Below are 22,312 nucleotides of genomic sequence, written 5' to 3'. Positions count from 1 at the left end.
ATAATTACAGTTAAACACTTAATTTTTCAGATACGATATAATTCTATAAAATATTGCTATTATTTCAAAAATAGTAAAACCTACCATCTGTTTATAAAAGCCATAATGCGATAAATAAAAAATTACAGGTAAATGTAGTTTCTGTCAAATTAAAATAACATTATTTATTATTCAATAGGTGCCCAAATTATAATTATTAATTATTTATTATTATTAATTATTCATATTGTATTCATAACGTTTGCAATGTAAACAATTTTATGACTAGAAATTAATAGAATTTCAAAAGTGCAACTGAAAGAAAACAAGACCATAACACAAATAACTATAATTCAGTAAAATAAATCAGCAATATATTTAGAAAAATGGTACCGCTGTTTGGAACATTAAATTAACAAAAAACTTTTCTTAGTGGCCTGAAATTTTACTGGGCTTATACAGGGTTCTTCACGGTAAGTGACCTATTAAACGATTCAGAGGAACCAAAGATAATATGACTCTGAAATTTTGTTTACGGGGGTTAACAGATATGCTACATTCAGTGAAAATAATGCCATCAACATAGCACTCCCGGTTATACCGGAAAGTAACTGTCAATTTCGTTATTTTAAATGGAACACCCTATATGCATTATCTACAAAATAAATAAAAAATAAGTCAAATATGTTAAAGCTTCCCTGTACCTAACCGAGATAATCGACATTTTATAACAATTTTGACAGATGCAAGCGTTTCGAAAATTCCTTATATCTTTCCTCGTTCTGAGAGCTTCCACTTTCTTTTCAGAACACTCAAAGAACATGCACTCGTAATATTCTTGAGAATGTTTTAAATCAAATATCTGAGAAAATTGGAACTATAACCCTTACAATATCGGTGAAAAGATAATTTGATTTTCCATAACATGGTGCAAAAAATATAGGGCGTTCCATTTGAATTTAAAAAGTTTTTTCGATTTCAAGTTTTCAAAATGTAACGTAAAAAATGGGACACTTAGTATAATATTCTGCAGGTAATTTTTATAGTAGAAGGTAGTGTATCTTATTTCCTTTGCGAGTTCTGAACAGGAAGTGAAAGCTTCCAGAACGAAGAAAGATATAAGATATTTTCGAAACGCTTGCATCTGTCAAAACTTTTACTTTAAGTGTCGATTTTCTCAAAAACGGTTAGATTTAGGTACAGAGAAGCTTTAACATGTTTGACTTATTTTTTCTTTATCTTGTCAATAATGCAATCATATATAGGGTGTTCGATTTAAAATAACGAAGTTGGCAGCTTCTTCCGGTATAACCGGACGTGCTACATTGATGACTTATTTTCATTGAAGAGAGCATATCTGATAACCCCCGTAAACAAAATTTTAGAGTCAAATTATATTTGGTTTCTCCAAACCGTTTTATTGCCACTTACTGTAAAAAAACTCTGTATATTACCTACTTTTATATTAATTTTATATCCAAAGTTTTAAAAACTTTAAAATAATATGTACCACCGTCACAAAAAAATAAGAATGTACTTCGTAATTTATGATTGAAAATGATAAACAAAATGTTTTCAAAATTATTTCACTCTTCATAAAGCACATATAAAATAAATAGTTTAATAAAAATATTGCGTTAATTTAAATAAATTTTATGCAACCCAACGTATCGTATCGTGATTCAACAATTAGAAATCGTGTTATGCTGTAAGTAGCTCTAAAAAATGTCGCTTGCTGTAACCCAATTTTCCAAGTAATTATTTCTGCTGCAAGCCTTGGCAATTATTTCCAATAGTGTAAATTGAATGTTAAATTAAAATGCCATTATAAAAACAGTATATTTTGTTAAAGTTAATTCGATACGTGATAAAATTCCTACAAAAAAATATTTTGTTGGAGAGGTCAAGAGCTTATACAAGGTGTTTCATAGTGAACAGTATAGGGTATCCCGTTGGCGATATCTAATGTATTTCGATTACACAGCCCCACATAAAGAAAGTGCCTTACCAGAAACATGTGTACGTGTTTCGATTTACCAAGTAATTTTTTAACAAAACGTTAAAATGTCCCCTAAAATAGGATGAAATAGTGAGGAGTAAACGTTTATAATTACATAAGAGCAAACATTTTGAAATAATTTGGGAAATCATTTTAAAATAATATCTTGAGCACTGGAAAGAAATGTACGAGGGGGTTAATTATATACCTAAGATCAAATAACGAATATGTGAAAAACCATAGTCTTGTATTTTATACTTCCAAATATATGAATGTAGGTAGATCAACAACATCAACAACAATATAACTTATCCCCCAAAGGATTAGAAACCACCCGCAAATCAGGACATTTCTTTGGGTGGTAAGTAAATATTAATTTCTATGATACCTACTTTTCAGTCATAATGTGTCCGCCATCCTGATTTAAGAGTTTCCGAATTAAAACCTTACCTATATTCCTGATTGTCGACTTTGAAAATCACGTAGTAACGAGACCCCAAAAACTAGCGATAATAAAATTCAGACAAGAATATTGAATAGAAAAATGTGTGACTTAAAGAGGTAAGTGGGACCCTGGTCTACAGATGGTTTCCAACCCTTTGAGGGATAAATTATATCTATTACACTTTTGTGGTATATTGTCTATCAACCTACATTTAAATATTTGGTAGTATAAAATACAAGATTATATATCATTATAAAGCTTACTTACACTGCTACTTATTTTAAGGGATGTTTTAGCGTTTTACTAAAAAATGAAATGGAAAATCAGGTGGACTGCGAATTCATATTCAGCCTAAAAAAATACACAAAATCTATGTACTCATGTCTCTGCTATAGAACTGTTTTTTGTTTTGGGCCTGTGTTATCAAACTAGAAACAGGATAAATGTTCGAAATATTTCTCAATTTCGGAATTATAGCCGAAATATTCGGAATGATTGTGTGGGTGATTTTTGTAGCTTTCCCTAATATTGGTACCCTAACTTATACATTTTTAAGGTAGAATCCGGTAACGCAATTAGTTAAATTTTTTACTAAATAAAGAATAAGGGTTATTTTGCACTTCCCAAAAATATATAATTTGTCATATTTACTTCAAAAAGAATAAAGTTAGTTATATCACTATTTCCTAAATAAAACAAAGATGAAGTAGATCATGATTAAAATCAAATGCACTATGAAACACAATCTGAAGCCATTATTTTATGTATCTGGCCATGGAGAAAAACAAATCCATGTAGTTCTTGTGAACAAACATTTTTTAATGAATGCACTCCGCATACTTCTAGTACTAATTTCTATAGTTTATGGAAAGTACATGGATCATTGAAATTCTGACAACTTTTTATTAATTAGCTTATTTAATAATAATAAAAATCTTTCTTGTTTTTACCTACTCATGAAAACTGACACTGTAATTAAAAGAATCATCATCTGCACAGCGTAAATAGTAAACACGGAGGTAATTATCGTTATTCGGAATTCTCTTTCATATAGAAATTAATAGTTATTTTAGCATCCGCTTCGCCATTAACACAGCTGATTAAAAGACAATATACTAGTAATTAGATGAAAGATAACATCAATGAGGCCTAAACGTATTTGTATAGAATTTCACAAGGAAATAAAATACTCTTGGTTGTCTGTTTTTATCCAATAATACACCAATATTGAAAACCAAATTAATCAGTGTGAAAGAAACACTTTTTAATTTTTTAGATAAGTTTTAAATATATATTGTATTTTTATTGTATGTATAAAATTTTGTTGTCTTAATTATTTTTTTTATGTTTTCAATGACCTTATTAGCAAATGTTTCTGAGTACTGATTATATAATATTTTTTTTACGAATTCTCTTCCACTTTTGAAAATAGGATCTTTCGAAAAAATTAATTTTTCACATTTCCATAAAGGTTTTAAAAAAGCATAACATGATGTCATTTTTTTAAAACAATAAAAAGTTAAAAATCGCGTCCATACAATCCCTGTAACATGTACCTATTTAATAGTATATAATATTTGTATGATCTTATAAATAAGATAATTATAATGCTTAGATACAATAAAATTTCTGAAACCTCCACATTTCACCCACTTGACCCGTAATTTGTTCAAGTTTAAATTCAGTCGGAAATTCAATTTAAAGGTTGGTTTGGCACGTTCTTCAATCCCACTAATAGTTTTCCATTTAAGTATAAATTTGATTTACTTATTCGATTTGCTTGCTTTAAGCATCCTTTGAAATTGTACAATATCCTCTTCTAAGTGTTTTTAAACATAATAAAGGAGTCTATGAATGTGGCCTAGATTCCTCATTATTAGTAATTAATTGTATACGAAAAAAAAATAAAAATTAAGAATACTGCAAGTACCATAAAACGATGTTTTTGAAATAGCACATTATTTAAATATAAAATTCATTGTCAGTTATATTATTAGTAGTCATTAATTCAGTGTACACCACAGGTATACAGGGTGACCCAGAACTGATAGTTCGTTACTGGAAAAAACAGAAACAGCGAATAGGACACTGCAAGCGAGGTCATGATGGTATAAGTAATTGACTTAAAATTTTAATTTGGTATGTTTGCGACCCTAAGGTTTGTGACATCAACATTATTTTCCCATTTTACACACATATTTTTACATCAGGTTCTTATTTGTCTCAACTTCTATTAAAAATGGTTTCAAAAAATATAACTAACAAATTTTTGTGTAGATTAACTAAAAATATATGTTTGATTGATTAAGTCTGTTACTGATTGTATTAATGTTGCCATGGAAACAATGTACTTTCAATGTCTTATATTTATTATTGGCATAAATCATTTGTCTTTACAAAGCTGCACTGTTAATTTCTAATCTTTCCAAACTTTCACAAAATTAGAATCACATGTACTTTTTTATTGACAATTTTTTTTTAATAAATGTAATAAATTTGTGCAATTTGCCAGTAATTAATAGAAATATTGAAAACAGTTTTCTGTTTATCTACAACGCTGATAAAAGTCAGTACAAACTTGATTGAGTATTTAATTTTTCTATAATTCTTACATTCCTATATTTTTTGAAAGGCAAAACATATTGAAAAACTTTTTTAATAAAAGGTGTTCAGATGAAGAAAGAAGAAAAAATATTTACGAAATTGGGAAAAATACTTAATTAATATTAAGTCAAATACAAAGGCTTGGAATCGGTATTAGGTACTTTAAAACAAATATACTCATGTTTTTTGTGAGTGATCTTAACAGTTTTAGTTTTAACCCAAAATAATCGGTGGTAGTTTAATACAGACGAAAAACTGGTACACCCTTATCTAATGTAAAATACCTCCTGGAACGATAATCATGTAAACATTTAAGACATTATTTTTTGAAACGATGTAGCGTAAAATATACAAGTGCAGTAAAATTTCTATTTTCTTTATAAATGCGCTTAATAATAAAAAAAATCATTACAATAAAGCACGTTATGTAATAAGGAAACACTCCATTATATTTTTTTTATAATTAATAAATAGGTAATTAAATTTTTATAAATTAAAAAATAGAGCGAAAGCCTCTATCTGCGTTAACAGTAGAATGTTTATATTTACAATTTACACTTTTACTCAAGACTTACGCAATATTGTCCAATAAAGCAATACAAATTAATTTGTCATAGCACACTTTCACAAAAGCCAATTTAAATACCAGCATTTTAATAACAGCCCCACTCCGCAGTCTGGATTAATTTTTGCAATGCCGTAGGGCTATAGATAAAACAAAAGACTGCTCCGTTCATAACTGGATGGGTCTCCATCTATAATTAATTCTGAAAACTCAATTATAAGTGTTAATCCTTAAATTCTCGAGCTGCGTTTGTAGGTTATAGCTTCAACTTGGTCATTTTGCAGAGGATCCTAAATTAATGCAGTTTACATAACAATTTACTGTTGTTTCTACCAACTAGATTTTAATGACAACTTCAATTAGGCATGGTACTTGCGAAATTCATTATCATTTTTAATTTATTGGCAGCTTATTATGAATGCTTGGACACGCGCTGATGAAATATTTACTGTTATTGCAGGAGTCATTAACTCGAGTAGTTAGGTTGGTGCGTATGAATACGTTGATTGTCCTGTAAAATGGTGCATTTGAATCCCTGCAGATTCACAATTTCGCATATGTACGCACTTAGTTTTTAACATTTTTAAATACTGACAAATCTATAGTCTGAAGTTATTTATTTGTGAAAAAACTGCCAAAGCGAGTAAAACGAAACGTCAAAAAAAAAAGATTCCGACGAAAACAGATATATTTTCGAAATGTCAACAATTTTTTGAGTACAAGAAACAAAGTGATGTCTTTTTTGTTCTATATTTTGTATTTGTCTGTTCTTTCAGTGTGAGATTTTTTGGTAAGGCAAAACTATTTTCATAAAACTTGACTTCTGGCGCAAGGCCTTATTTCACTAATTTTAAAATTTTTTCACAGTTGGCAAAATACCCAACAAAAATTTAAGAGAAAACGAATAAATATAATCAAAACCAACTAATTTGTGGTTTACATACATATATAGTGTGTCCAAGATAAGGATGGATATAGGAAACGGTAAGAGATAGGGAGTGGCTCAAATTAGAAAAAACTTGTGTTTTTTTATACCTAACAATATGCCGTTTAGAAAGTTTTAAAATTCCGGGTAGTTCCGGAGATATCCGGAAAAACCCTAAATTTTGCAAAATCGTTTTATTTTTTATCTGGCTTTATTTGAAAACGAATTTTAAAATAAATTGCATATTTACAGTGCCACTTTTTTCGCTCTATCAAATGGCGTCACCATTTTGCAATCCGACGTTTCGTCTTCGAGGGGCCATCATCAGGTTAGTTTTTTTTAAATACGTCTCTGTTATTTTCATGACAAAATCTAGTCATTTTTAGTTCCGAATTAGATGATATTACTATTGTCATCAAAAAGCTTTTTAGCTTGTTTTCGCTATCATATAAAATTTTTCCTTAGTACGGCTCTGAACGCATTCAAAATATTGCAAATATATTGACGCTATTTGATAGAGCGAAAAAAGTGACATTGTAAATATGCACAATTGATTTTAAATTAATTTTCAAATAAAACCAGAAATAAAAATTAACAATTTTGCAAAATTTCAGGTTTTTCCGGATATCTCCGGAACTACCCGGAATTTTAAAACTTTCTAAACGGCATATTGTTAGGTATAAAAAAACTTTTTTTTTTAATTTGAGCCACCCCGTATCTCTTACCGTTTCCTAGATCCTAATGCTATACCATCCTCATCTTTGACACATTGTATTTGTATCGTTTGTGTACAGGGTATTTAAATTAAATCAGCACCATTGTCGGCCTCGGTTTGTTGAAGATGAGAATTTATAGTAATTTATGAACATCGAGATATTCGTCAAAATAACTTTTCTTCAAGAGGAGAACTCCATATTCGCATATATGCTATAATAGAACAGAACGTACTTCTGAATCATATTTATACAAGATGCATGCTAAAGAATATACCAAATTTTACCACCCGGTTCTACATTGAAGATGGTAGTTGTTCATATAAAAAATTGTCGATAGATTTTACATCATTAATAATATAAGCTCAAGCTTGAAAATCCAATGACGCACAGATGTCATCATATATTTTTTAATATACAGGGTTGGAAAGTCCCCATGGTTCATCGGCCGTTACTTGAGAGCGATAAAGTAAGTCATAGAAATCCGTGCGATAGAGAAAGATGGCTATAATGAAGGCTTCTAATAGTCACCGCCCATTTCGCCTTTCCACAAATAAGAAGTGGATCTTATTTGNTTGAGTAGCTTTTCTAATACTGAAATTGTTAGAATTTATTGTGTCTAAGGACATTTTCTTTGGGATATGTCATTCATTTGGCCGCCATGAGCAAACTGAAAAATAAAAAAAGAAATTGCTAGAACGCAAAGGAATTTGTGTTAGTTTTTCGGAAAAGCAAATATAAAATTATAAAATTGAAAGGGATTAATGTACTTCTGTGAAAATATTAGAGGTTTTCTAGACAAAAAGGAGGTAACTGATGTCTTATGCACGATTTCTCCCCCTTCCCCCACACCGCTCAAAAAACCGCCTCTGGAAGAATTTATTAAAATGCAATGTAACGTTTTTTAATAAAATTAAGCATGTTTTAAGTTTTTTTTACCCAATATTATAGTGGAAGCACTTCTAAACAAAAATTAGCTATTTCACATTATTAAATGTAACACAACCTATAGTCCGGATACAAGAAACGGGGTGCCTGATACCGTCCACTTGTAATTTATAGTGTATCAAATATTTTTATCCGTTAATGCAAAAATTTTCTCCTAAATTTATGCTGCTTTTAAGTTTAGGAAATAAAAATTTTAAAGGAATTAAAAACACATAATTTTAGGTTAAATTTTGTTTAAATATCTTAGACAAAAAAATATGCTAAGAATCCGAATAACCTCAAAGTTTTTAAAAGATAATAAAAATACATATAATACAGATAGAATAGGACGGATTTAGGTCTTTAAAAAGTACATTTTCACCAAAACCAACTCATACTATTTTTTTGATTTAAATAAAAGTGGTAGAAAATGTATGAATAAATCTTGAGTAACTATGTAAAAAACCAATACCTTCCAACTGGACGGTATCCGGAAACCTTCGTTTTTTAAGTATCATGTTACCGTCCACATTATTTTTCGCTTTAAAAAGGGATTTTTAGATTTTTTGATAAAAAAAGAATATGTACCACCTCCCAAGGCAACCAGAATTACAAAAAAAAAAATAAATAAAAACTCACCTGGTTTTTCCTAATTCAAGAAAAAATCACTTATTCCTTAAATCCACATTTACTTTTTTCAAACCGAAATTGGCCGCATATCGTACATGCTGAGACAAAGGTTCGATTTAAAATGACAGGGTCAACTGTTTTAGACCCACGCATGCGTAAATATGTAGAATGGTTATATATAATCTGTAACTGACAAGCATAGGCTGTGTTACGAGGGTATTACAAAAAATTATCTTTAATTAATTAAAGTGACCCGATACATGGGGTCGGACGGAAAACGGTGCCGTTACTTTACGTGGTTTAAATGACAAAAATCTATAAATAGGGCATTCGTTTTGCTCCTAGTTACCCCTGAACGTATGTGCACCCGGCATAACATTTAGATCAATATTAGCGCAAATAAAAAGTATATTAGTTTAAATAATATTAAATTGAAATATTTTCAAAACGAATTACTAGAGCATGTCCACATTGTTATTAGTCGTTCAAGAGCAGATTGTACAATAAATACCTCATATGCAGTTAAAATATTTGCGTGTTTAACTACTATTTATGTCTACCTTATTTTTCCACCGTATTTGTTATTGAAATGAACATAAATAAATCGATCGATCGATAGAATATCTGAATTAGCAAAGACATACTTGTATGAATTTGACAGTTTAAGAAAATACATCAAATATAGTGGAATTAAATGTTCAATTATCTACTTACAAGTGAAGGTTTCTCAGTCTATGGTTGTTTCACCTTCATCCAAAATAATTTAAGGGTACTCTGAAAACAAAAAATGTTCCACATTAGTAAACAAACAAGATGTGCAATACTACTAAGAAATGTTAGTACCTTATAGGTTTACTTGCAAGAACTACATTTTAAAACGGTTATTGTTATATTTCAAATTGACAAAAATAAATGAAATTCAAACTAGGTATAGATTGTGAAGGTATAAGATGCACAAGGAACACTACTAACAAAAAAAAAAACAACATATTCCATGGATCTCTTGAAAATATCGATTGGATGTTTTATTTGATCGTTGCATTTGCTCTTATTAATTCAAAGTTTTGATAAAGAAAAGAAAATAGAATTACCGTTAAAAAAATACTCTTTCTATTTTTCAATTTATTCACCAAATATCAAAATAACATATAAACAGGAAAAAACTGAAAGTACGCTACAAATATATTTTTATTTTTTTAAAGGGTAAAATCGTTGTGAAAATTTTGGTCCCATATTCCATTATTAAATACAGGGTGATTCAGAACTTATCCAAAAAAAATGTACAAGGGACTTACAACCACAATTTTGTAAAGAAAAAATCAAAAAGGGCAGTTCGAAAATGATTTAAAAATACACTTCTGCACGACACTGGAAACTGATCCACTGTAAAACCTGACCTCGCCCAATGCGATCGGCATGGCGGTGTAATAAAAACGGACAAAAACTTTCGGAAGGAAAGAAATAAATAGAATTTTATAGCACCTATTTTGTATCGGCAAATTCAATTGCTTTTGCCTTTATTAATTAATAAAATTAATTTGTGTTTTTAAATAATAAAATCATATGACATACCCGATGTTACAACAATTGTTCAAAATTTTATCCACCAACGTGCAAACACATTTAGGTTCGTCTTACTAAGTTTATACGAACTAAGGCAAATGTTGCCTCGCTTCACCATAACACAAATGCTTCACCATAATACAAATGTTGTCTTGCTTCACCATAAATTAAAACGATATCCATCAACCCCGAATTGTTATACACGCAAACCATGAAAAAACTATTGTAAACACCACAGATAACAGATAAACACTATCGCAACGACGACTGCAAAATGGATTTCAGTCGTTGTCGTTGAGGCCATGTGGCTCTCCACGCATATTGTGAATGACGCTAGAAACTACAGTTGTCCAGCTATGTAGAGGTTAAACTTCAATATTTTTTTTTCTTGGAAACTATAAGGATTTTACAAAAAAATTGTTTACAATATTGACTCCATTTCTCATGCCGCATCAAATTTTTTGGATAAGTTGTGAATGACCCTGTATAATGAAATGTTAATAACACTTATTCTTCTACTATTATACATTTATAAGCAAAATTTGAATTCATTGAAACTTGTTTTAAGCGAAATTTTTCTATTATCATCATTTTTATAGGCTAAAACTCCCCCCATCAGATTTATTACGCTGAACATCACATATTTAATGGACATGAAGTTGCTGAAAATTGTGCCAAATGTTCATGCTCACAAAATACTACTAAATTAAATTTTACAAGCAGTGACATCGAACTTAAAGAAGAGTAACGCTTTCTAAAATTCCTAAATAAATAACATTTTGTCAAACAGTTGAATATACAATATTCTTGACTTTTTATTAGCAGTAATAATGCCCTGTATGTAAATAGTAAATTGATGATAATAAAAAATATTCTTTCTTTAACTTCGTTATCATATATCGTACCAAATCAATCTTTTTTTACTGTTTTCCTAAATTTAACCATATTTCAAAAGAACTACGAAACAAGAAATGTATTTTTTTAATTTTTAAAAAGAAACTTATTTATATTACACATTGTTGTATATCTTGTATATACAGTACCTTCATACATGCCCGAGTTCCACGTAACCACGACTGTTAGGCAAACAAACTTACAATGGAGTCAATGATTAACACAAAATTCTCTAAAGACAAACCAATGGAGTACATTTTACATTTATTTACAAACTTTGAACCTAAATATGCAAATTATGTCTCAATAGAAACGATTAGTAAGAACACATCCTATTTCTGAATAATTGAATGAGCAAACATAACAGAAGAAAAGGTCATAACATGGCCCCACATTGCATTAATAAATATAATGAAAAGTTAACTCTTACTTACTCTTATACCTTTCTAAGTAAAATTTGAAGTAATATTATTGTTAATTGAAACTTGTTTTAATCGAAATTTCTCTATCATCATTATATTAATAGGTTAAAACCCCCCATATATAAATTATAGTTTACTATGATATCACTAATTAAATGTCATTATCACAGACTTGTTCATTAATATATTGTTTTTTATACCTTTTGTACTATGTAATTATTTATTATCTATTATTATTACCATATAAAAACATATTCAGATAGATTAAGAGATTATGTAATATAATGAGATTTTAATGAACTCGTGGAAGGTAGGTCGAATCGATTTCACTATTAATAATTTTGAAAGCTTCTTATTTCATTTATAAATTAATAACATAGTTGCCTTTAACAAGGCTTTTTCCGAACACCTAATTAAATTAACGAAGAATCCATTGTAAGATGTAATTAAACCTGAAGTTGTCATTTTCTGACTGACCTTGACCCTCTACTTTATATAGACAAACAAATAACTTTCAAGGAAGAACTCTTTACGGTTCGATGGTGTTAATTAATCGTAATCCATTGTAATTTTCAGGTAATTTGATTATATATTTTTTTCCTCTTAATTGATAAATGATCCATTGGTATACTCTCTAGGTCAAATTTTACGAGACGCCGAATACATGCAGTATTTCATTGTAATTTTGGTATACAGGTTCGGAAAGTCCTCATGGTACATCGGCCGTAACGTGAGAGCGATAAAGTATGTCATAGAAATCCGTGCGATAGACAAGGATGATTACATTGAAGACGTTTCATAATCTGAATAGTCACTCCCACTTCTAACCCGAAACGGGCCGTGAATATTCAAATTATGAAAAGTCTTCAATGTATCGCTCTCACGTTACGGCCGATATATCATGTGGATTTTCCATCCCTGTATAATCTAGATAGATTGAACAAAAATCATTGATTGATACAAAACACACTCTAAAACTACTTATTTGATAGATAAACTGAAGATTATAAAATTACAAATGGGTTGATCATGTTGACACAAATGGTTGCCGTTTTAGTCTGGGCAAATATTTAACTCCGCGTGGGTCTTGAAAAATGTATAAAAACTTTAAAGGTCAAGAATACTCCAAAAAAAAATGAGAAAAAAGTTAATATGAACATATACTCCATTTATAGGGGGTGTTAAAAAAGTAACTGATTTTAGAAGCAAATAGTACCTACTCCAAATAATATGACAAAATTTGTTATGAACTTTTGTCCGCAAACGTTTCGTTATATAAAGAAATCTATTTTGTTTATATTTTCCAAATGGGTTGACCAAATCAATTCAATTCATTTTTAAATTACTCCTACACCAAAAAATTTCTGAAAGAAAAGGATAAATTAGATAAGATATTCTTATCTCCTTTAGATAGAAGGCATCGTTTTCTGGAAAATTGTAATATATGATTTTAAAACCAGTGCCACAGAGTTGTTAACTAGTTATTTCGTTTTAGTGTAATCGCAAACAATTACACAGGCGCACAAAAAAATAAAAGTCAAAACCCAAGAGACCCACATATCTTTTCTGAAGGAATTCGTTGCGCTTAACACGATTTTATAGTCAAAACTCATGCTGTGACTTGGAGAATAGTGAAATTTTTGGTTGAAACCGCCCAAAATGGGTCAAAACTTATTCTTTCCTAAATTTTATCCAAATCTATCATTTTCGTGGCATTCTGAGGCACTAAACACGATGCCTTTAGTAAAATTTACCCATAGCCTCGATATTTTCCAAAAAATCCACTACTTGGGTGAAAACTGGCCAATGTTGTACGAAAATGATATATTTCGACAAAATTTAGAAAAAAAACAGTTTTGACCCATATTAGGGCCTCTTTTCACCCAAAAAGTGAATTTTCTGAGAAATATCGAGGTCATGTATAAATTTTACTAATAGCATCGTGTTCAGCGCTACAAAATACTACGAAAGTGGTATATTTGGACAAAAATTTAGAAAGAAATTAGGTTTCACCCATATTTGGACCAATTTTCACCCATATAATGGATTTTCTGAGAAATATCCAGGTCATGGGTAAATTTTACTAATTGCATCAGTTTTAAACCATATTTGAGCGTTTTCAACCAAAAATTTTACTTTTCTTCGAAATTCATCTGCAAGTCATGAATTTTTGGCTACAGGATCGTGTTCAGCGCGTCGAATTCCTTCGAAAATGATATGTGGATCTCTTGGGTTTGGACTTCTTTTTGTATGCCTATGTTATCTACTTTCTTAGGGTGTTTGTGGTTAGTCAAACCCTTTAACTGAACCTTCTGATTCAAGGCGTAATTTATTTAAAATTTTCCCTTTTTTTTTCAATGAGACCAAAATGCACCATTAAATAAAAGTATATACAAAAATATTTAAATGCCATTAAATTAAATATGAAAAAAAGACTGACAAAGCGAATCTTAAATTTAATTTGTGTTGTAAGGTATCATAACAGAATAAAGGCATTAATAAATTCTCAAAATTTTTCTTGGAGTTAGACTTAAGTCTAATGTATCTGTTATATAAAAATCGAGAGCAGAATTAGGGCTTAGACTTACTTGCATCAGATAGATGGGATACAATGAGATCGACTGCTTTTATTTTATTAATACATTTCTTTTTTCATATTGGCTTTGAGGTCAGATTTATTACGCTGAAGATCACATATTTAAAATTGACATGAAGTTGCGGAAAATTGTGCCAAATGTTCATGCTCATAAATATTACTAAATGAAATTTTACAAACAGTGAACATAGATATGAGTACCTAATATAAACAAGAGTAACGCTCTTTAAAATTCCTGAATAAGTGACATTTTGTCAAACAGTTGAATATACAGGGTAGTTGATTTTCGATAGTTTTATAGGGTACAACCAAAACGGTGATAGATACAAAAAATCTGATATCGACGTCTGTCCTCTTTTTTTAGTTTACTTATTAAACATTATTTGTTCTATTTTTTATGACGAAGCCATTGGCGTACTCAGATTTTTACAACAAATTACCTTTCAAAATTTATATAACCAAGTGTAAGTCGTTCAACAAGCTTTCAATCGGTCAAAAATAAATTAACTGTGAATATTAAACAACAAAAGACGAATACTAAAATAAATCACATGGCCAACTGAAAAAATACTTAATATATTTCGCATTCTTCATTTGGGCAAATAAAAAGTATCTATTATTATATATGGTTCAAAAGGTAAAAAAAATTCTATTCAACGGAATGGCCAAATGCAGGGTGTTCTATTTTAAAAAAAAAACTATATTTATGTAATATCGGAAAAACTGTGCTACCTACGCCAATGGCTTCCTCATAAAAAATAGAACAAATGTTCAAACTTTTTCTTCTAAATTTAATGACAACGGAGATAGCGAGGTTAATTTAAATGGGCGATTTTTCAAAAAGACCTTGTAACTAATCAAGTTAGCTAAGATCTTTGGTACTATCGAAAATCAACCACCCTGTACAATATTCTTGACTTTCTATTAGTTGTAATAATGCCCTGGATATAAATCATAAATTGGTGATACTTTAAAAATTTTTGAATAAAAAATATTATTTCTTTTTTAAGTCCGTTACCAAATCAATCTTTTTTTAAATATTTTTCACTGTCTTCCTAAATTTAATCATATTCCAAAAGAACGATGAAACAAGAAGAATATTTATTTATTCTTAAAAAGAAACTTATTTATATTACAGATTGCCGTATATCTTGTATGAATATTTGTATACTTTGCAGTTTTTAAGCATGTAATATGGAAGGGACTATATTTTCCAACTCAAATGACATATATGTTTATTGGACAAATCTAGTTTATGAATAAAAATATTCTGTGAAAGGCATTACTATTTTTTCGTTATATGTTACGATTATCTATATACATATCTATACCACTGGCTGTGGAATATGCATTAGATTGAGTTTTGACATCTATGTTTATATACTTTCAAGGAATTTAAAAGGAAAATTATTTTTCTTTACAAATACCAAGGGAAAAAATATCAAGGGAAACAACAGCAACAAGGGGAAATATCAATGGAAACAATTTTCACTGCTACTAAGGCAAATAAGTATGTAAATTTTAGTCAAATATTTGTCGAGTCCTTCTGCGACTGAACCACTCAATTTTAGTATTATTTATTTTTCTTTTTAAATTCGCAAACTACGTATAAAAAATGAAAAATACATTAATTTATGTAACTACCAAGTATAAATAAATAAGTTAAAAGAACATCCACTAATTTAATTTTGTTTTTATGCCAGACACTTCCAGTTGGTATTTTAGTAGAATTAGAAGCTCAAACACGTACATACTTCAGTAATGAAATGCAAAATTAAATTATTATGTAAGAGAGAAATTGTACGTTAATTCGTTTACATTTTAGAGAGGTAGTCCAAAGGGCCACCTTATAAAAATATGAACATTAAAAATCATATTTCTTTGTTAAAAACTGACAGTTTAGTACACTTCCTATCACGTTGTTACAAACTAATTATAACGTTAATATTATTTTAAATGTTACGTTGAAAGAACATATTCCGGACATATTTTGATTTTGTTCGGACGTTTTCAGACTACCGTTAAATAAAACAAACGTGAAACACAATGTCGAAATATTATTGCAGTAAAAATATTTGCTAAAATAAAGTCTACTCACAACAGGAAGTTGGCTATACAATTTAAAACATGTACAACTTGCTTTATACTACGAAAAACAGTTATAATCAGAATAAATATAAGTAGTGGATGACAACACACACCAAATAGTGAAACAAATCAAAGCTAACGACTACAAGATATTGGTGTGAGACAAAATATAAAAAAATCTAGTTTTTATGCTCCTTATTATATTAAAAATCATCTTTCCATTCAGACCTCTATTTTCTTGATTAAAATTTTTGCTTGTCTTTGAAATGCGATTGGCATGCACAATAAAAAAACGGTATATTTTCTTCTATACCATTGTTTCTATTTTTTTGCCTTCCTAACACTTATCTCCACTTATAATATAAGTAACGGTTTTCTATCGTCCCCACTTTTTTGTACTATTGCTTAATAATATACTCTGATTTCTATTTTCCGTTTCAAAAATTTGTAATTTTTATGGCTCTCAATTGTTACAGACCTATACTTGTAATAAAGATATTAGTATAATGTTTAGGTATTATAACTATTTCAAATCGAAATTTAAAAATTTATATAAGGAGTTTGTCCATGTGCCCATCATCAAATAAAATATTGGTAAATTTCTGTTTCTAGTTATGCCGGAAACAGTTGTCAAGTTATTTTAAATGTAACACCGTACAGTTTGAATTTGGATACCTACATATTCAAAATAAGCGGAACATTTTATGAAGAAATACTTCGTTTTCGATATAATATTTATGTTGCTATCTCATTGTTGGAAATATTCAACTTTGTTTTTAAACAATGTTTTATTATTTTAACAAGTTGGACTACTTTCTGGGTAATTTTCCAACATTTTAGTTGCACTCTATAATTTAAGTAAATTGGAATTGTAGTGATTCATATAAATTATATTCAAGCAATGCATTTCGCTCTAAGCAAAAGGAAAAGTGAATGTTACCTTTCTAGTAAATGTTTTGAGTATAACTAGTTATTACTGGTATTATTCCACGCAAACCTGTTTGTTGTTCAACCACAAAAGCTCAATACATAGAAAATCATTTTGTAATGTTGACACAGCAATTATTTGCCTTGTACGTATAAAGCTTTGTTATACGAGCTTTCGTTTGAAATTCTCCTTTTGTGGAAGCAATGTTTGTGTTTGCTGTTTAATAATATATTACAGTGAAGACTGTGAAAGTGACTTTCAATCGGCCAATTTAAGGAAAATCGTATATGATACCGCAGGTTTTTTAAATCATATTAAATACATTGAAGTTGAAATTAAAAGCTAGCTGTTTTAAAGAACCATCGACAATTAAAAGCTTTTAATTATGTGATTAAATTTAACATTTTTAATTGGTACCATATCATAACGCAAATTAATTCTTATATTGTAGGTGGAAAGATTTTAGGGCGTTTTATGAAGACGATGTTAAAATGTATTTTTTAAATAAAATAATAAAATACATGTCATGTTTGTCAATACAGCATCATAAAGGATTCTTAACTACAGAATTTTCACATCAAATTATAAGAAGATAACATTCAAATCAGAGTAGAACAAAGGAGCTTAATGAACTTACAGATTACAAAGTCACTAAATTCCAGGATAGAAGGTGTTAAAGAGAATCACATAACTCAAATATGATTGTTGTTTCAAGAAGACAAAGTTTTAACTAATTTAAGTATAGACCTTTTTTAAAGCAAGAACAATATTTTTAAGTATTTCAGGAACGCATAGTGATAACTTCACAAAATTTTATAGGGCAATACCTACATTTAGTAGTTACAAAATTCAGTTGCCAGTGCTGTGGATATGGGAGATAAGGAACGATCAACCCATTTCGGCAAGCCCAACTTCTTGAAGTTTTAATGCATATTTTGTTAAAGAGAGTTATGAGAGATTTATAAAATTAAATTAGTCTTGCCAGATTTTCTTAGATTTTGGTGTAATGTGCAAATCTTGATTGAACTTTTCATTTGTTTTACAAGAGGGACTACAGTTATTCGGGGAACAAATATTAATTAATAGAAAAATTGAATTTAACGAGGATGATATACAAAAATAATAATTTAAAAAAACATACGATTAAACATAAAAATATATAAACATAGCCATACCATTACGTTTCCCGTAATAAACTTTATTACTCATATTTCAATTAGTGCACTGTATAAAAAGCGTGAGTATTATTCTCAAACCCAAATCTAGAACGATTGTAAAAATGCTTGTTATATAATATAGTTTTGTCCTAAGTAAAGGTATGCGTGTCCAAATCAAGATTTTTGCTTAGTTAGCATATACAGTGTGTATCAGCCAAATGGAATAAATTCAATAATAAATAAATGGGGGCGTGTTCGAAAAAACGCTCGGACACGTCGATTGGTATCTTTAGTTGCGCATTTTTTCCAACAAAAACTGTTTATACAGGGTGTGTCATGTAACAGTGTTTTTGGATTCTTCAGAAAATTCTAGACATATTTCATGTACAACGTCCTATACCTATCTTCAACTGTTTCGGAAATATTAAGATTTATTGCAAAAATTAACATTTAAAAAAGAAAATTACTTGATTACAGAAATTCGCTACAACTCAAAAACTAATAATAATACTGTTTATTTATTGATAAAGTAAAAAAGCAAAAAAAACATTAATGTCAATGTAGGAGATGTTCAAAATGCTCGTCGCGAACGTCTTGGCAATATCCTAAACTTAATGACCGATCTAATCGCAAGCGTTATTCGTCTTCTTAATTCGGAGTCGAGGTGTTTTGTAGGTATACAATACTTTTGACATATCCCCATAAGAAGAAGTCTATTGGTGTTATATCAGGGGATCGTGCTGGCCATTCCGTCGCCTCCCTATCCACCAATTTGGAAATATTCGGCTGAGGTACTGCCGGACATTGATTTGGTAATGGGGCGGTGCTCCATCTTGCTGAAACCATATCATATTCGCTGGAACTTGTGGGTTTGCTGGATCAGGATATAAGTTTGTCAAAGTTGGCACGACATTATTTTGGAGCAGTGCTAAATAATTATCGCCATTCAAATTCAATGAAAAAGGGACCTATGATATGATCTCCAACAATTCCTGCTCATACATTATTAACCTTTTCAGGATATTGCGTATGTTCTTCTGTAATTCAGTGAGGATTTTCACTAGTCCAATAGTGGTCCAAAGGTGCCTATCAGAAAACAAAACATGTTCTAATTGGATCACACTGTTATCTAACATTACCGACATTTGTTCACAAAAATACGTTCTCCTATCAAAATCGTCTTCCATGGGGCCCTGAGTTGGTTTCATTTTATAGGGATGCATTTTATTTTCTTTTAATGTTCCAACTTTGGGGCTGCTTTTCGTCTAGAAGTATGTGGGTTTTCCTCAAGCTCAAGCATAATATCCAATTTGGCATAATCACTTATTGCATTGACAGCTGCTTTTTTATCTGCCTTGCATGTCCAAGCTCGTGAAACTGCCTTTTTATTTTACTAATTATCTGTTGGGATATAGGCGGCAAATTTGGAAATATTTCATGAAATAAGCGGGCAACTTCCATTTGTGTCCGTGGGTTATCCCCACAACCAATCATCTGTAGAATTGTTATTTTGTGCATTTCTGTTAAATGAACCATTTATCTGATATCCAGTTAACGAAATTCCAACGACTATAACACTGACAACTACTGTCATGCAGGCCGACAACACGTTGCTAAAGCCAGGCGTTTTAAACAAAAGTAAACAAAACTATTTATAGTTTTTTTTTTTTCTTTTCGTTAAAAGGAACGCTGAAATGGCTTTTGCTTACTTTCTCATTATCAAGAGCTAATAGACAAGGCGAAATCGGCGGCTTCGTATGAAAAAATTAGTGGATTCGATTTTTTTGCATAATCACCTCCGTGAGATGTCTCTGTATAAGGATCAAAATGTTACCGGCCGATAACCTGGTCACAATTTTTTTAAACTAATTTTTTTTAAACAAATTGCAAAAATAACTTGTTTTGCTCCGGAAAAAGTTTTATTAGGTATTTCTGGGTATTCTAAACAAAATAGTTCCTATGCACTATGCTCCTAAAATCAACGGTTTCTGAGTTATAAACAATTTAATGTACGAAAAAATGCAAAAACGGCCATTTTCAAGACTCAAAAACAATAACAAAAAATCAAGTTTTTGATGTTACTAAAGTTTAAAAGTAATCTTTAAACATCCCTTGACAAAATACCGAGGAGTTATTTGGTGTAATTACATTGCAATGCGTATTATTTTACCTATTAACAATATACATTTTGACTTGCGCGCCGCGCCGCTCGGGCACTCCACTCTGCGCCGACCTCGTGTATATATTCATCACCTCACTTTTTGATACATTTTAGCAATGCTGAATTTTTATTTATTAAAATTATTTTTTGTTTATTGATATTATAAATTTCTAAACAGTAACAATAATAATAATAACAATAATAATATATCTACTTTACTTAAATAATATCTAATTTTGAATTTGCGAATATCGCAATGAAATTCCCGCGCCGCTATAGGTTAAATATTTTTTCTCGAACGTGTGGAATGGGTATAAACTTAGGAAATATTCCATGTACTTCTGATGTCTTTAAACTACACGTATTAAGAGCATAATTGCAAACGTATATTTGGAAAAATTCAATATACCTACTCTAAATACCAGACGTTGAATATCGAACATTTCGGTTACAAAATTTCGGAAAATGGTGCAGTATTACCCATGTTTATGTTAAATAACACCTGCTCGATTGATGTAAATGTTTGAAAACATGTAAAACTAAAGCATGTAGTTGTAGAAAAAATAATGTTACTTGTGTTACTTTATGTGGTTGTAATGCAGACGAATGTGAAAATTTTATCCTTAAATAAATATATTTATAAGTTTAAGACATTTTACTCTTTATTTTTTATTTATTTTAAAATATATGTCGAGATATATGAAAAAGTGAGGCGCTGACGGGGTCGGCGCACAGTGGAGTGCCCGAGCGGCGCGGCTCGCAAGTCAAAATGTATATTGTTTATAGGTAAAATAATACGCATTGCAATGTAATTACACCAAATCAGTCCTCCGTATTTTGTCAAGGTATGTTTAAAGATTACTTTTAAATTTTAGTAACATCAAAAACTTGATTTCTTGTTATTGTTTTTGAGTCTTGAAAATGACAGTTTTTGCATTTTTTCGTACATTAAATTGTTTATAACTCAGAAACCGTTGATTTTAGGAGCATAGGTATAGGAACTATTTTGTTTAGAATACTCCGAAATACCTGATAAAACTTTTTCTGGAGCAAAGCAAGTTATTTTTGCAATTTGTTTAAAAAAAATTAGTTTAAAAAAATTGTGAACCAGGTTACCGGCCGATAACAATTTGATCCTCATTCAGGGACATCTCACGGAGGTGATTATGCAAAAAAATCGAATCCACTAATTTTTTCATACGAAGCCGGCGATTTCGCCTTGTCTATAATGGGAAATAAGTATTTAGTGTGTTGTAGTTAATTTTTTTGCAATAAATCTGAAAACACTTAATATTTCCGAAACAGTTGAAAATAGGTATAGGACATTGTATATGAAATATGTCTAGAATTTTCTGAAGAATCCAAAAATTTAATAATATATAGGGTGTTGCATTTAAAATAAGAAAGTTGGTATTGACTACTGTTACAGGATGCGCAACTAAAAATACCAATCGACGTGTGCGAGCGTTTTTTCGAACACGCCCCATTTATTTATTATTGAATTTATTCCATTTGGCTGTATAAGATAGACAACTTCCATATTATTTTAAAAACACGTCGTTTTAAAGTTTTTAATAGAAAAAAATACATTTACCATACTATTGATTGATTGATTGATTGATTGATTGATTGATTGATTGATGAAATGGAACTCTATGACTATTGATTAGAAAAAACATACAGGCTCAAGTCAGACTTACTGTCGGACCAGAGAGT

The 22,312-nt window shown here is 29.9% G+C and overlaps 1 protein-coding gene across 3 annotated transcripts in view; it reads left to right on the top strand.

Moving 5' to 3' along the window:
* Window positions 1–22,312, top strand: part of LOC108906170 — a 31,247-nt gene that overhangs the window by 761 nt on the left and 8,174 nt on the right. The gene's annotated exons all lie outside the window — the stretch shown is intronic.

Source organism: Anoplophora glabripennis, unplaced genomic scaffold, assembly GCF_000390285.2.
Source record: "Anoplophora glabripennis isolate ALB-LARVAE unplaced genomic scaffold, Agla_2.0 scaffold288, whole genome shotgun sequence".
In the NCBI taxonomy this organism is placed as follows: domain Eukaryota; kingdom Metazoa; phylum Arthropoda; class Insecta; order Coleoptera; family Cerambycidae; genus Anoplophora; species Anoplophora glabripennis.
This window is presented reverse-complemented; position numbering and strand designations above follow the sequence as displayed.